General features: G+C 38.7%; 1 protein-coding gene across 1 annotated transcript in view; it reads left to right on the top strand.

Moving 5' to 3' along the window:
- Window positions 1-7,030: 7,030 nt before the first annotated feature.
- The window catches only part of rassf8b (Ras association domain family member 8b), a gene marked incomplete in the record, with an annotated part of 18,801 nt that continues 7,959 nt past the window's right edge, over window positions 7,031-17,872 (top strand). The window contains 1 exon segment of the mRNA XM_035681439.1: window positions 7,031-7,464.

Here is a 17,872-nt window from a genome sequence, read left to right as displayed (position 1 = left end):
TCTAGTGTCAAACTCTGCTCATACATCATTCTGCACAGTGAAGATCAAACATCCAACTGGAACCAGAAGAAAAACAGATTTTTGAATGAAGGGGGACTTTAATAAATTAGTTTTAAAAAATGCCAGAATACATTAGCTGTAATAACGTGTATATTGTTCCCTGACTAATAAATCACTCTTACATTTAAAATGAAAACTACAACAAAGGTCAGTCACTGTCAAGACACTATATAATGACAAACAACTCTAATATAGTCTAATATACTGTATATTATACTGTATATATATATATATATATATCTATACTACAGGTACAGTAAATTAGATTTCTGTGAATTAATCTGTTTCCTGAGAAAAGGTTGACTCATTCATCAACAAGCAGCTCAGAAATGCAAAAGATCAATACATGTATAAGCTCAAAGATCATTTCTGACCTTTTACTTAGAAAAGCCTGTATTGAATGGGCCAAGATTAAAACCACATTAAACAAGATGAGATAAGATCTGTGCCGGTGTGTGTGTGGGGGGGGATCTCTGATGTTTGACTTCATCTGTCAGGCCTCTCGGTGACTTTGAGGCCCCGGAGCAGTGTTAACCTTGCAGGGGTCTGGCAGGGCGAGCTGCACTGCGGTATACAGCTGAAGGGGGGGAGGAGTCGGGAGGCTGGGTGATCAGCATCACCCCTCCTGGAGTAGGCTTTTTAATGCCAGGGCAAAAGGGGCAGAATGGGGTTTAGAACAGTTTCTTTATTAAAGAAATTGAGTTTAGAAACAATGACTATGACATGAATCAGCAGGTGTATAAGTCACAGCTCAAAGGAACTCATATGAATCTAATCTTCAGAGGTGGTCTTGCTCATACACTTTTTATTTAAAAAGGCAAATTACCCCAGAGATCCACTTTGTCTAATGAAGCTGATCCCAACTGGGAAATCTACAAGGGCCTCACTTGATTTCAGGCGGTGGTTGAATTTTCTAAATCAAATTAACAGTACCCCACAAAGCAATTACAGCTTTGAATCAGTGCTTCTCCTTGTATCTCCCTGTATTCCAGCCGGCACAGAGCGAGGACATGAAAGCACTGAGCCTCCATCTGCAAGTACACAGGATGTAATGTAGCATGACATGACAGAAAATTGCTTTTGAGCGCTGATATGATTTCCCCTTCTCCTGTTTTCTGGCCTTGTGTTGAGCTTTTATGTATCTAAAAGCAGAGAAGATGAGATTTAGTGTGCATTTGATATGATCCAAAACAGAAAATGAAAAGTAATTCACAGAGGACATGGAATAATTACATTTTCAGATGTAATTATGTTTCCTTGAAAGATGTAGAATCCTTTTTTTTTTCAGGTGAATAAAAAAATAAAAATGCAGGTTTGTTGTTAATATATCCTGCAGAGGGCAGTGGTGTAACATTAACATAACTGCTCATCAGTCACTTCAATGAAGAGCCCAGAAAAGATTCAGTTTTGATCTTTCAAACATTGTCCCCAAATAACATTTATTTTTCATATTCATAAACTCTCTCTCCACATGTTTTAAATTGGTTTAGCCCTCAGATTAAACCCTAAGCCTTTCTATTTGAGGAACTAAACTGTGCACTTTCCTCCTTTTCGCAACTAATCTCTAATTCACCCACTTTGTGAACTATTTTGGTGACAAAGTCCATGATTTTCAAGCCTTGGTTTTTGGCACAAGGGGAGGAAAAAAACCTCAGAAGAAGCTAAATCCTTTTAACAAAAGCTTACTTGTCTCTCCACAGCTTATGTTGCTCGGAGAAATGGTCAGATTTCTTATTTCACAATAAGAACCTCATTCTCTTGTAATGAAATTAATTAGATGACCAGACTGAAAGACAAAGCATCATGGGATTCACCGAAAATAAGTCAACACATATATGATCATTTTCCTTCAGTATCACTGAGTGTGTGAGAGATTAACTACTCTGAAGCCTGAAGAATGATATTTATAGACCAACATAGAAATAATATATGTCAAAAATACCAAAATAGCCAATGGGAACAGGTGTTAAGACACATGAGAATGGGTTTGTTTGCTACTGGAGTAGGGTGGAGTGAAGTGAGACCATACTGGGGTTGTGACATAACGACTGAACATGTTTAGTACACAGAGTTAACAGAGAGAAAGAAAGGGTTCTTTCAATGGACCAGCAGCAGTGGAAAACAGGCTAAAGAGGAGCCCGTTTAACTTTTTTTTCCCTTTACACTGACGCCATTGTCAGGGGTGTCAGCACTCAAGGGCAAATTGCTTTCCACTGACATAATCACTCGAGAACATTTGGGATCTGAAATGAAGTTTGCAGAACTCAGCGCGGCATTTCCACGGTTTCCTCGTACGACATGTCTCTTTTACCTCTCTGATCTCTTGAGAATGTCTGGAATGAAGTACCACCCTGTTAATGTCACAGACACAGTGTGCTTGGTGTTTTAAGTCAGGACCAGACGGTTATAAGTGCAGAGCTCAGTGCACTTCACAAGCACCCGGCGATGCAACCCAAAGACACAGCTGTGTAATGAACTGTGAGAAAATGAGCAAGAAATTGCAGCTAATTGTTAAAGATACTAAAATTTAAATGTTATTTGGTTTGTCAATAATCATAAATCATACAATACAATCAAAATGACAAAGCATCTCATAATAGCATCCTACGGGTTTAAAAAACAGACTTTAAGGGGATTAAAAACGATCTGTTTCAGTTTTCAGAGCTAGCCGTTGTTTACGAGTCCAGTTGTTGTTTTTGCCTGCTCGTCAGAAGGCATTTGCTTCAGCTGAGTTTAGCTTTTAAAGAGCCTTCAGTCTGCCCAATCACATGGTACTGTGGCTGAGTTGTGTGGCCATCTCCTTTTGTTTGATTTCTGGCTTTAAAATTTGTTTTGCATGTGTTTTTGGCAGTGCTTAAGTCAACCCAAAGCAAAGTGCCTCTTTCCTTTTTGGAACAACACCTTGGCTTTCTTTATAGAGAACCCATGTCTCCCCTAAGCCCAGTTATTTTCTTTCCTTTGTTTGGGTTTTTTTTGTTTGTCAGTGTTTTAGTTAATCCTTTTTGTTAGGGAGCAGTAGAGGATTTGGCCAAAGCACAGCTAATTACAAACACCTACGTTTGCCAGATAAAAGGCATTCTGATATTCAGTCATCAACTGCTGGAAACACTGAGTTCAAGGAGCCAGTATCAGTAGAAAAGGTTTCTCCTTGAGAGAGGAGGCAGCGTAGCCAGTGATCTTATGAATGTAGGGTTTATCAGTTCAACAGACCAGACAAAGCTGAATTTCTCAAGGCTGTGCAGTCACAAGCTCGCAAATACAGCCACCTAATCAGAAGCTAAGACGTGGCCCAATTTCAGCACAAAAGTTTAACAAGCTAAATGAAAGAACTGTAAAATCTCAGCTTAGTTTGATTTTGGTTGTGACAAATGTGGTACCCTTTGAAATGTTAATCCAGAAATACATGATATATTAGTTGATTTTATTATGGTAATATAGTGGACATGATGCATTTCAGCTTCAGTTTAGAACCGTGATTTCCCTTACAGCAAGGAAATAATTTTTGTTGACCTTGTCACAGCCAGTAGACGTATGCAACCAGTAATGAGGAATTGCTTCATTTAAAGGGGTCATTAACCCAAAATGGGAACGTGTACATAAGTGATCGGAGCTTCTCCACAAAGCTCTGAAGGAAGAGACCTAGAAAATACTAATGTTGTCCCTTGAATATTGGTCTAATTTTCACTAGGAGAATTAATCCACAAAAACCCGGTACTTATTTAACCAGCTTTGGTCCCATTATGTACAAAAACAAAATGACCAAATAGTGGCATTACTGGTGTTAAATGAGACATTAGAGTTTACCCTAAGTCTTTTCATTTTATGTTCCAGGTTACTTTCCCTCACACATTTGACAGTTTCAGCTGTCAAATGTGTGAGTTTTTTTACCTGAGGAGAGATGAATTCACTGCTTGAAAAGCAATGATATGAGGGAGCCAGTGGCTAAAGCCATTTGAGGGATTCCAGCAATGAACTCTTATAGATGCAGTCAGCCAGGTAGAAAGACACCATACAGTTACATTTTCATATCTCATGGTCTGCACTCGTTCCAAGGATAACTGGTGGCTGACTGTGCCAAACACTGCAGACAGGTCAAGAAGGATGAGGACTGTGAAAAGGGAAGCAGCATGAGGAGTGTGAAGTCCTTTTTAAAAATGGAGAGAGAAAGAGTGTTTGCCTGACTCGTGACTGATTGGGGTCAAGGAGGTTGTGTTGTGACGGGTGCAGAGAAAGCTGGTTAGAGAAGGCATGTTGAGAAAAGGATTAAAAGGAGTGATTTTTAGTCTGTGGGTCACGATAACAGACGGGTCAAGAGTTTGCGTCTTGACCTGATGGCAAGCAGCCACATGGAAGAAAAGGCAGAAGGTCAATGCAGTGGTCTAAAAGAGGGAAAGCAGACCTTGTTCACAGCAGCCACTTTTCACATAAAATAGGGTAAACACAGGTGTTACCAATGATACTAATTAAGGTTCTGTTCCATTTAGGTAAAGGTCAGGTCACCATTAAAACAAACATAAAAAATAAGACATTTCTAATCTATCAAAGACTAATGATGTGTGAATTGAACGCTAGCAAACATCTCTTGCAAGCGATCCACTGTGGAAACAGGAAGTGACTGTAGCATCATGAGCTGTAGCATAACTTCCAAAAATTACAGTTCCAGAGAGGAAAAGAATATATTAAACTAACTACTGGGACTTTTGTTTTATTTATTTGTAGAGAAATGCTTAGTAACATTCAAGTTTAGCCGTGAGAAACCTTTAATTATGCTAACCTAACCTACCTAAGCTACCGTTTTTCGGTCATTAAGCAGTGTTTGTTTTTACCATTTCTTTGTTATTTGAGGTATGTGGATTTTTTTTAATGTAATCAGTTGGATCAGTAAAATGTGTCTGGTCATTGTCAGGCCTATATGTGTCTTAATCTTCATTCTACATAGGTCAGATATTAGCAAACTAACATTAACTTTGTCTGTTAAGTTAGCTACGTAACAGTTAAACCTGCCTCTTTCAGGGTGTAATAAAGCTAATCTTTACATAAAAAATAGCTTGTGTGGAACCTGTTTTAATTAAATAATGCACCAATCTCCATTAATGTTCTTCTGTTAAGTTTGAACTCAGGAGGAGCTGGTGCAACCTGCAGACAGGTGTTTTCACTTGTTCTGGCTGATTAGACCTCTGCTCACGTTGATGCTTTAGAGTGGTGCAAGGACAGTCCTAAGAAAAGGTCTAATGAGGCAAAGTGAAAACACCTTTCAATTGGGACCTTAATGATTTGACTTTAACCCTGAAATTATGTTTTTGACTTGAACCTTTCAACCCAAATTTTCTTAAATGCTGTATTTACATAATAAAAGTGCACATCCCCATGCTTTTACTTTCTGTGATAAATAGCACACATTTTTGGTTTGCTTTTAAATCAAGACCTTCCCACCAGCCTAGGGTGTTTGAAGATTGGCTTTAAATCCTGAAAGAGGCTGCTGACTGAACACATCAATCACACAAGGCTTGATTGTCACAACAGCTGAACCATATGTTGAGGATTAATTGCAGTTTTGTTGAAATGATACACGGACCGACAACACTAGAGTGAAAGAGTGTGATTAAAATTAAAGCTTGCTAGAAGGAGAACCGTATCGTGGGTTTTATCAAATTTATGACTCATGTAAAGACATTTGTGTATGCATGAATATGCAAATTCTGTCAAAGATGAAACACAACAAAAATTCTACTTTTTCAATTTGAACCGTTTTGCATCGTATCAGCGCTGAAATTACTGTATATTGAAAAGCTGAAGGTCATCTGCAATTCTGCCTGATCAGCACAACGGGAAGCTGTCATGATTAATGCTGTGAGACATGAAGACATAAGTGTCGACTGGAATTCTGATAAGGACAAACACACATACTCGCACACCCTGTTTTTCTGCTTTTTACTTGAATTACACATTTCTCTGAGAAGAAAATAATTTCCAGCTGCTTAAACTCCGTCTAACTTGTGCAGCATTGCTCAAAACCACAGAAGTGTCCTTAAATTCTAGTGGAGATCCCAAAGTTCCCAAAGATACCAATTATGTCAGGCTGTATTTAGAGGACATGTGTGTGTGAAATAATACACAGGACATCCAGAACATTTCCCCTGGCGCAGCCATAAAAACATGTAGTCTTGGGTCAGTTTAAGTGTCACTCAGCTGCACTTAAATGTTCAAACATGCAGGATATGTAATATTTCACATTATGTCATATGATTTTATGCTTTTTTCTTAAACTTGAGGAGATAATCAAGATTAAAGAGGTTAAATCATTGCAGATCCTGCAGAGTCGACAATCTGTGGGTATACTTAATGTGTTATTTGAGTAGATGGTACAGATGTTCTATCTCATAGTCAAATTATAGTTATGTTTATTATTGGTTTATACATCTTTTCACATTTTATCATCTTATTACTTCTGCATTAATGTATCCATCACTTTAATGCTGCAGCTGGTAAACGTGGAGCTCATTTTAAATCACTTTGTAGCTCATGCATTTACCTCTGGGGATCAATATATAAAAGTAGTCTTATCCTAACCTAAAATAATACATCATCATTTATTTGATTATATTTTGTGGTAATAATATAAAATCTCCAAAGCAGCTAAAGTCTTCAACTAGTGGAGTAGAAGTGTAAAGTATGAAATGGAAATACTCAGATAATGACTTGAGTAAATATACTTTCCACCACACACACAATCATATTAGATGGCGCCAACAATACTACAGATGTGTGAACCCCTTCACTGACACACTTGTAGGAATATGAGAGATCTTTCTGGACACATGTGACCATCAAAACACTGTTGTTGTTGTTGTTGTTGTTGTTTTGGTATCTGAACACACGTTTAACAGTCAGATACATCGATGCGTTTCACCTCCTCAGATTAAAAACCCCTACATCGTGACTGCGAACTGCACCAGAGCTGAGTGGATCATTCTCGGGGTCCATTTGCGTCGCCAGTGCAATCGCTGCAGCTTTAACCGGTCCATCATGCCTTGCGGTGTCCCAGTTCAGTTCCGATGTAATGTACAACAAGCTCTGTGGTCTCCCTCAGTGACGGCCAGAGCAGCAGGCTGACAGACAGAGCGGCAGATGTTGAAAAAAAGCCCCACGTTTTGTCGGATGTCCAGCAGCCGGACGGACGCGTGTTTACATCCACTCGGATAGAGGCGGGGATGTGCGCACACCGTTAACTCTGCTGCAGGCGCGGAATAAACAGGATCTCCCCGCAAGTGGCCCGCATCACATGCAGCGGAAAGTACCGGATTTTATTCCAAAGAGAAATACTGAGGCAACAGCACAACGGGAGAGTGTTTTTTTGTTTTGTTTTAAATGCTCTGACACACTGTGATCTACTGCTAAAAAGAGGTATGTTGTTGGGTTTTATACACAGGGCTGAATGCAGTCAGTGTCTCCATTGGGAGACTGAATGCGCCAGTTTAAAAAGCTGCTGCCATTTAAAAAAAACAACAACAAGATTGTAGGCTGTTAAAATTATCAGATATATCAATTCATAGTTAATTCCCTTTTGTTGTATTTGTGGAAGGCATGAAAACACACAGGAGAGCTAATACATGGCTGGTCAGCTGTAGTGGCATAACTTTATTTTGCAGATGTATTCAGGGTTTTTCCTCCTTATCCTACAATTTAAACACTCATTTGTGGCTCACAATCTTAATCTACTTTCAGTTTATAATCCACACAAGAATACATCCTTAAATGGAGTGATACTGGTGTTCATGACAGATTTCCCACATGGCAACATACCTGATCCATGAGCCAGCAGGAAGTGAGTGAGTGTGTGAGTGAGTGAGTGGTCAGTGTGAGTGAGTGGATTTGCTGAGCCCTGCAATGATGAATCTCTTAATAGAGTTTGGCTATAAACGCTCAGTCAGCAGTGGTTTTAATCAGTTCCTTTAACTGAGTCACACAGTTACAGGAGAGAGTGGGAAAGTCCTTGAAGCACACGTGTGATGGAAGCAAGGGCAAAAGTCATTCACAGGCAGGAATTCACAAAAACAATGCAAAAGGTATTTTATTGTAGTTGGTTTTTAAATCATACAGACATGTTACCGTCCCCTTCATCTACGTCTAACTGATGTTACCTGACCTACATTTGGACAACGTTATTTGGCTTCTGTATCTGAGGTCTGACATTCTCTCCTTTGTAAAAAAACAAACATTAGTTTTCTTTTTAAGAATAGGTTAACGTGTCATCCTTACTAGATGAGGAATCTTAAATCTTAATCTGTTTGGTTTGTCTCTAGTAGATTAGAGCCGCACGATATGGTAACAAAATATTACGATTACTTTGACATACATTATATTGCAAATGCATTATGATTCACGATTAAAGGGAATGATTATTTTTGCATCAGTGTTTATTCTCACTGATAAAATTAAAAAATGTAAATCTTCATGATATGATTTGTTGAGTCTGTACCAAACAAACATGTTTTCATATATCTGGAGAACAAGAGTTGTTGGCCAGCATCTCTACAGCACTACAGTACTTCATCATAATGCTATTTTGTGACACAAAAAAAAAGGAACTAAATTGGATATTGCACATATTTTATATATCCTGTCTACCAGATTAGGGCTGCTAACCAACAGTAACCATTATTTTCATTATCGCTAGTTATAGTGAGGTTTTTTGCCTCGATTAATTGGTTCATCTTTTGGAGTATTAAATGTTACAGAATACAGAAAAGTACCTGTCACAGAAGCTTGTTTTGTCTTACTAACAAGCTGGAAGCTGGAACTTTTCTAAACATCCTGTTTGGGTCCTGAAGCCAAAAGCTGAACACCCAAGCTCCATTTACAAATCCCTCACTGGTGCCTCTTTTTTTTTTCAAACCAGTAAACAGTAGTCAGTATTTACCTTATCATCTGCACCTAAAGCGGAAAACTTTAATTTACCAGACTTTTCCGTGTAAATCCAGTCCAGTTTATCTTTCAGCAGACCCCCACCTCCTCCCTCCCACCACCTCGTGGTCTGCTAAGCTCCAAGTCTTACAGGGTTAAAGGCTTATTGTCTCCACCAAGCTGATTAGTTAACTTTTGAGACTGCAAGAGCGGCAGTTTGGTCACCCAACTACAATATGGTGAGAACTATAATAAATATAGTGGTTCAGGGAAATTGTGAAGTCCACAGCCATTCAAGTTTTTTTTAGTAATGTGGATTAAAATGCCCGCCAAATGGTACATCCATGGAAAACGCCACTGCCTGTTTATTCAGGAAGTCTTACATGGGTTCTTACAGAATAGATGGTTGACAGTACCTGAATGGAAAGCTGCTCTGTCTGATTACTCCCTGAAGCTTTTTTTTCACTCAGCTTATTCCAGCTTTTGTTAAACCTGCAGCCACCTCACTCCTCAGCTGACAAAGTTGATGTGGAAGTAATCTCTAAAAGGCTTCTCCACTGAGCAGCACACAACTGCATCCAGCAGAGCACTCGGGTTTAATGTGAAGAGATTGAAGCAAAGGGGAGGTTGGGAGGGTTTGATCCAATTTCACATCTGAATCATTTTTATATCTTTTTTTTATTAGATTTCAGGGTGGGCTAACAATAGTATAGCATTTTCTTATGTAGTCTTGTATTAGTGTACAGTATTAATAGCAGTGAATAGAAAAAAATGAGAGATGTGTAATATGGGGCTGTGTGCGAAGACCACTGAGCTCTCAAGAGACTCCAAGAAAAGTGACGAGAAGGACAACAAAGGGTCAGCTTCTAACTTAATTTGTGTTTTTATATTTGAAATACCTGCTGACGTTAGCACTTCTTGTGGATGGATTGCCTTGACTTTTTGTACAGACATCCCTGTTCCCCTCAGGATGAATTTCAGGATGAAACATTTCATCTTACACCATCATTAGGTGGTAACTCCAATACTGTGTCCAAAAAACAGCTAAATTAATGACATTTCTATCGGCCTCAGCTGTAATTTGTGTTAAGTGTTAATTAGGGAATGTTGGCATGCTAAACTAAGATGGCGGAAAACATCAAATATCAGCGTGCCTGCATTGACATTGTGAGCATGTTAGCGCTGGGCCTGTAAGTACAGCCTCAGAGCTCTTAGCGTGGCTGTTTATGCACTTGTGCAGCCTCTATCATTTGCTAAACAGTAAATGTTTGTCCTTGTGTTTGACTAGCAGTAATGACTATAGTATGTTTTTTTTTATATGAGCTGTAGTTAGTCTGAGTCAGAGATGAGTTTTCCCTTTGGGAGGCTGACCAAACCGTATAATGACTCCAGTTGAAACTGTGTGGTTAATCTCCACCAGCAGACCAACTCTGAGACGTTCCAACAACACCCCACTTGATCCTGAGTTTCAGAAACCCTGCTGCACTACGCACCTCCATGTTTTCTCGCAAACCCACATTGGGAGAAAACAAAGAGGAAGTGACAGGAAAGCACGGGTTGCTTCTTAATTGTCAGTGATTGTTTGGTCTACTTTCCCAGACCATACCCTCCAATCAATCCATTCATCTGTGTAAGGTTTGGACAAAGCCAGAGCTGTGTTGCCATGGTGAGGGATTGTTTGCATCCAGTCATGCCACTAGCCATGTGTGCTCACACACACACACGCACACACTCTGCAGCATGCTCTTTTGTCTGTGCACCACTTGTTTCAGTGGACCCCCCTCCTGCCGCCTCAACCTCCTTAGTGCTTTAAAAATTGGCCCCCGTTTGCATCATCATGTGTTGTTGAACCGCTGAACTGCTTGCTACTGCTTTCAAACATCACGTTGTCTTGATGCCAAGTTACTCTAATCACATTTTCCACTGCTATTTTTGACATAAAAACAATGTACTTAAATTAATTAGTGCAGTTTAAATGCACATAAATATGCTATTTTGAGACATTGTTATGTTGTAATTAAAGGGTGTAGGATTTTGTGGCATCTAGTGGTGAGATTGCAAATTGCAAGCAACTGAAACTCCTTTACTCAAACAAGCACAAAGTAGAAACTACAGTTTTCTTTCTTTTTTACATAATGTAATATTATAATATATATTACACATATGTCTTTGTATTAAATGTGTATTAGTGGTTATCCTAAAAATGGATTTACAAAAGTACAGAATCAGTGCAAAAACATGAACACACAATTATGAGATACAGTAAAAGTGTCTTAAATTAGCAGAAACAAGTGGATTGACTATATTTACAAATTCAATAATTATGTTAATAATACATTAAGTACATTGTTCATACAAGAATTCACATGGGAGTGTATTATTAGTATTTTTATTTTTTTTATATATTCTTACAATGACTGCAATTTTGATAATACACAATAATGTTTTGCATTAGGTTTATGCTGTTTGACCGTACATGTGCAGGTTTAAATGGATTTCTTTTTGTCGGAAGTCATAATTGTATGGCATTTAAACACTAAATTATTCAGCTGGTTGTTGTTGGCAGGCTGCTGGAGGAAAGAAAACAGGGTCAGGGGTTCAAACCTAATCAATGAGTTTGTTAAAGTTTAATTACTTGATGGACTGAGAGAGCACTGAGCTTTAGCAAGGCAGGAAATGAACTCTTTGGTGGGTATATTGCATTTAAACCCGTACTTGTAGTTGTTGTGATATTAAATAACATCTGTGTAACTTTTAATGCTCAGCTGAGGAATATTAAAGGAGCTTTCAGTGGTATTTCTGTGCAGATTCGTCTTATTTATCATCCATGTTGGAGGAAATGCATCTAAGAAACACTAACTTGCCACATTGTGACCCCTCCCTAACTCTGCCTTCTTGTGGAATCCTGAGAATGAAACTTCAGGGGAGGCAGACTGAAGTCACAACTAAGTTTAGCTCAATGGTTCAAAGCCCAGACGACACAGTATTCCTCATGTCTGAAACCAAATGGCTGCAGCAAAAGTTGTCTGACAGCAAGGATTTGTACTGATAGCAGCAACCTTTCCTCTCCACAGCAGAGTCACACTCATCAACTATTTCCTCATATTGCCACAACCCAACTGAATACTAATCTGTCTCATCCACCGACCCTTATAGCCTTCAAAAAATCCATTCTGTGTCTCTGTAGCTTTCTTTTTCTCACAGTTGGTTGCCCTATTTTATTATTGAGCCATTTGAGCGTATTCTACTTCAATCCTTGCAGGCACACTGCATGAAACTGTAAGTAAATGCAAATCCTGGAAGCTCCAGTTAACTTTGCTACTGTAAATGTGACAGCATTTTAATTTGGACAATTTCCATGGGGTTATAAACAATGGAAAACATTAAATAATGTAGTTGGCATACTATACATAACACAGTGTAAATTTACATTCTCAGAAATGGACCTACAGTATACAGCAGTTTGTTGTAAGGCAAATAAATAATTAAATGCTATTGTCAGCATGCTAACATGCTTAAAGTGACATGCTAACATGCTGATATGTAACAGTTATGTTTACGATGTTCACCATCCTAGTTTAGTCTATTTGCATGCTAACGTTTGATAATTAGCACTAAACCCTGAGACTGGAGTTTTAAGTTTTGCTGTCATTTGGTCATAAAGCACTCAACCTGGGGTCCAAGGACCCCAAAGACTTACTTAGGGGGTCCCCCCTAGAAAATAGGGAATATTTTAATTTCAGGATTATTTCACTAACACTTGAAGTTAGCTCTGTTCACTATTCACTGACTAGTGTGTGGTCTTTAGTTGCATCTAGTGTTGTGGTTGCAGATTGCAACTCCCTTGCTTCACCCTCGCCTTCCAAGTGCAAAGGAGAAACCATGGTGGCTACAAAACACACCAAAAAAACGGCCTCCATAAAAGGCGACATGTGGCGTCTGTAGATATTAAAGGCTCATAAGGTAAAAAAAAAGATAACGATTCTTATATTCAAATGATTTTACACTATTGAAAACATAGTTATGCATGTTATATTTTATTTCTGCCAATAGATCCTCCTAAATGTTACCCACTGGACCTTTTAATCTGCCAGTCTATGGTATAGACAGTTATGGAAAATCTTATAAGATCTGATCACTGAGACTACATGTTACCAAATATAGGTCTACGGCCAGATGTGTATTGATTTGGGGGTCCTTGACACCAAAAAGGCTGAGAAAGACTGGTCTAGATTTCATTCAAAACCCCAAATGTCAAACCACCTTCACAGTGAGACTGAACTAAACAGAAGCTACCTTTAGTGACTTTTGTCTGCCTCCCCTGCAATGAAGGGTGAACTTTACTGTCCTGGATTCTCTGTGAATGGATTACTATGTGAAGGATTTAGGATGCAGTTGGAATGTGGAGCATTGAGTCTGTCTGTTTATTAAACTGTGACTAATGGAAAAGGAAATTCCAACAGCTAAAGCACCATTCCCACCAGTTCTGATGTTACTAACTGTGGAGATGTATAGCTCCGTCTGATACTAAATATGGAAATTTACAATGACCCAAAATAGAAACACACATGTTGCAGCATACTAATTTATGTACCTACATTCGTATGATTTATTTATTCACACTCTGGCAGTGGGGGCTTCAAAGTGACTTGTGTAATTTAGATCAAAGACGTTTCCAGAGAGAAGTGGAAATAGTATGATGAAAATTCAGAACAATAACAGCAATGACTGTTGCTGAGGCGTGGCAAACCTCGTAGTGATTCAAGTGTCCGTGTTATTAGCAGGGTAGGGAAAATCAAAGCTTGTTTCCACAAAGAAACAGTCTCGATTCGATTAATTTAACATCGATTAGCTTGAAGCCAGTGCGACGTTACATTCCCAGATCACAGCTATGTCCTGTGTACTTCAGCTCATAGGTACAAGATTTTCATCTGAGGTATAGAAACCTTCTGCTCAGTTCGACTAAAGAACATCCGAACATCTGCTTCTGCACAGCTGCCTGCCAAACACTTAGAAGTGTATGTTGTGATATTTGTGTCAGAGGTCCAGTGGGAACACGAGAGCCAAGGAATGAAATTAATTGTACATTCAACACAAGGAGACATGTTTGTGGGAACAGTTTTTTGAACTTGTGTTTTTTTAGTTTTGATGGTCCTGTTAGATATCTTAGTGGGCCACCAAAAGAGTTTCTAAGCATATGAGTCATCTTTTAATTAAATATAACTATTAGTGGAAAAGATGGCTTGTAGTCCTTAACAGACTCTCCAAGCATTTCTTATACCAGATGCATGTTTCTTCTCAACATTTGTCATTTTTACCATTTTTATAAAAAAGCAAATGTATATGGTGCCCAATGTCGCTTCAGCACTCTTTCACCTTTTAATTTACGAGTATTTTTATATTAAAGTCTCTCACTGTCGATTATTTATTTGGACTTGAATGAAGTGAAAATGAATTTCCTGCAGCTTATTTTGCTCTCCTTCTCGATGATAGGTTTGTGACAATTGTATCACAAAGGAGTGAATGACTTCAGTATGACTTCTCACATAGATGTGCACATAGTAAGTGTGTGTATGTGTGTATCAGGTGCGTATATAATGTGTGAGAGACGGAGGGAAACATCGGGTTTACAAGCTTGTGTCAACTGGCTCTTCCTCCGGTGTGATTTCAATCTCACTCGTCATTGGATAAACATTGTATTACAACATTCTTAACTGCAGCTGTGAAAATGTACAGGCTTCATCACATCATCTGTTAGGATACTGCTTGTTATGAAACCGTGTCACAGACCTGTTGTTAAGCTGACCGAAAATTTAACTCAACAACCTTGTTTAGAAATTCTCTTCAAGTCAGATTTTTCCAATGAACAGTGCGTTCAGATTAAACGTGTTTCCTGCCCTGACTCTCTGCCTGAACCAACATCAAAATGATAAATCAGATCCATTGTGCATGTTTCACTTCTAACATTACAAATTAACTTTTTGTGTTGCAATTTTCACAGAAAAACAGTGTCTTTTTAATTTCAAAAGTATTTGCACTCTTTCTTGTGGCAGCCCCAAACTTTCTGCTCTTCTTTTCATTAACCTTCTTTACTTTGTTTATCCATCTGTCCCTCTACTGCTTTAACATTCTTTCGCCCTTTTTTCCTTTTAATGTGACTGTCTCCCCTTTCTTCCCCTTTGCACTGAGCTGTATTCGTAGTCTCATTTACTGAGCTGGAACAGGCGTCTGGGTTCAGATGCATCCTGCAGTATCTGTCTACAGTTACAAATCATCCTGCTTTCCACCAAAGGCAGGCATTGCCCTTACCAGATGCCTTCAGTGCAAAGGAGTATGCTATGTAATGCAGTCTCAGTAGGAAAAGGCCTTGAGGGGGGCCGGTAGTTAAATTGCAGGAGGATTGGGAGTCCCATTCCAGCTGTGATGAAGATGGAAGGCCCCTAAATTGGGTAGGGAGGCCTCAAGCGATATAGAAGTCAAGGATCAGCACTGAGCTGATGGCCCAGTCAAGAAAAAGGAGGGCTTCTGCCCAGTAGGGTTGCAAAAGTCTGAGCATTAGGCACCAGCTCCTTCACTGCTCTGTTGCGCTGGCCCGCTGTCGTGGCCTTGCCAGGTTTGTAATGACTGCCTTGCTGCTGAGGTGCTTGTGTCAGCAGTTTGAAATGGCTCTCGTTCTGCGTGCATGCCACCACTGTAAGCTTTCCTGCACTGACACCAGCAAATGAAAAATATATTGGATGAGGCCTGTTAGACGGTCACAATCACTGCACCACAAGTGTGTTCCTGCAGCAATTTATCAGCAGCGTTACAGGAAACTACTTCAAGAGAACAAGTGTTGCAAGTTGTGTGGGGTTTACAGGAAGCTGGTGTCATTCTGCACAACCATTAAGTGTTTGGTTGATATTTGTAAAAATATTTGAGCTCTTTCCATCCACATAAGTGTGTCTGGAGGTTGGAAAGTCATTATGGCAAGTGTAGGAAATAACAAAAAACAATAAATCCTGTTGGCCAAATTGATGTTGATGATTTCAAGTAAACTGTAAACAAAACTTAATGTATTTTTGGCCACTTGTGGGCATGCAGCAACCTGTAAACACTCCACTGACATATTATCACCTTGTATTATGTAGGAAATTAGGAAATGTATCTTAATTGTTTTGGCTATTATTTGTTGATGTTGATGGATTTTTCAAAGTAACTTGTTATAATGTAATTATTTTGAAATTTCTATGTCACAATTTGTGGGATAGCATTTGCCTTTGTAGAATCTTCTTCTCTACTGATCATCGTTGATATAGTTACCGATTGTAAAGTTTGTTGATGGAAGTTATTTAGGTTTTGCTATTTATTCTTTTGTTTGACAGGTCAATTGTTTAGGTGCATTTGATTTGTTTGGTAGTTGTTATTTTTGTGGTATTATTTATGTTGTTCTCTTCCTTTTAGTTGTCTGCTGTGCTGCGTATTGTCTCCCTATTCATTCTTATTATTGTCTATCGATTGTTTTGTCTGTCTTGTGGGTTAGGATGTCTAGGAAGGTAATAGGGTGGGTTTTTCAATACTTTTCACTGAAAAGCGCCTGATATGTTGAAGATGGGCTTAAAAGACATCAACAAAAGTTCGCTTGTAATCATAAAGTTTGATTAATGCATCTTTACAGTTCATTGCCTGACTTGTTTTCCTTTTCTTTAAGGTGGATAGAAAGATCTTAGCACTTGTGGTGTGGGGAATGCGGGGCTCTGGATGAGGCCATGGAGCTGAAGTGTGGGTGAACGGAAGTGCAATCGTATGGTTGGTGGGGTGTGTGTGGTCAACGAGTTCTGACTGTTATCTTTGTTGTGGCTAGGAGTGTGTCGATTTTAGCTTTTGGACAAGCATTGGTTTAGACTGGGTCTCATAATCGGTATATTAATATAGCTATTATTTGTTGAACAGTTTGTGCTCTTCCACTACATTGTAAATCTAGGTGGTAGATTTGTATTGAATTAAGATGTACGGATATAGTTGTTTCGAGGATTATGGTGTGTCTTTGAATTGGTGTGAATTGATTATTGGTTTTTGAGTTGGGAATTCACGCCTAATTGATGGGTTTTATTATTATAAAGTGATCTCTCGTGTGTGGGTCCGTTTTTCTAAATTGTCTTGTGTCTCGGAATATTGTGGTGGAAAGGGGTACCAGTAGAATGGTAGATTTTGTATTGTCGCTGAGATATATGATGATCCTCTCCATTCTTGGCTCTCGGTGGCTTGTATAAGAATGTTTAATCTATTGGTGGTGTACATTTTTATTTTTTTGGTCAAAATAAATCCTGTGGGATTTCGTGATGGTGTGTTTGGGTACAATTGGTAGGCAAGCGGTTGTCAGATTAGAATATATAGGAGATTGTATAAAGTTATGCATTTAGGAGTTGTGTGAAGAGTGTGTTGAATAGAGGTTGCACTTAGAAGATTGTTTTTATCCTAATGTAATATTGAGGGTGAGAAACGGGAGATGTTAAGTTCTAATTGGTAAGAATTTGGTTTTATTGACGATTTGCTCTTTGTATTGGTCCTGTCGTATGTGTTTGATTGGTCTCGTTGGAGGGTATTGATTTTTGGTTAATATAGCTTGGTTGGATCCAGATCATTAAGTCATATATATTATGTTTTTTTTTTGCTCTCTTGTGATTTGTTTTTTAGTATCTATGGGATTTAGATTTTTTGGAATAGATTTTTTTCTATAGATTATGATCATAGGTATGTAAGTGGTATTTAGGATGGTGGTATTTTAGTAGGTATTTGATTATTGGTTATTTGTAGGTTTGATGTAGGTGCGATTTGAGTATTGATTAGCTGTATACGCGTTATTTGGATTTATGTTTAGAGTAGCTTATTGGATGGCATGATGAGTGGAGGTCTATGATAGATAGAT

The sequence above is a fragment of the Morone saxatilis genome, unplaced genomic scaffold (assembly GCF_004916995.1).
Source record: "Morone saxatilis isolate NCDOM2014 unplaced genomic scaffold, NCSU_SB_2.0 Contig10, whole genome shotgun sequence".
NCBI classification, from domain to species: Eukaryota; Metazoa; Chordata; class Actinopteri; family Moronidae; genus Morone; species Morone saxatilis.
This window is presented reverse-complemented; position numbering and strand designations above follow the sequence as displayed.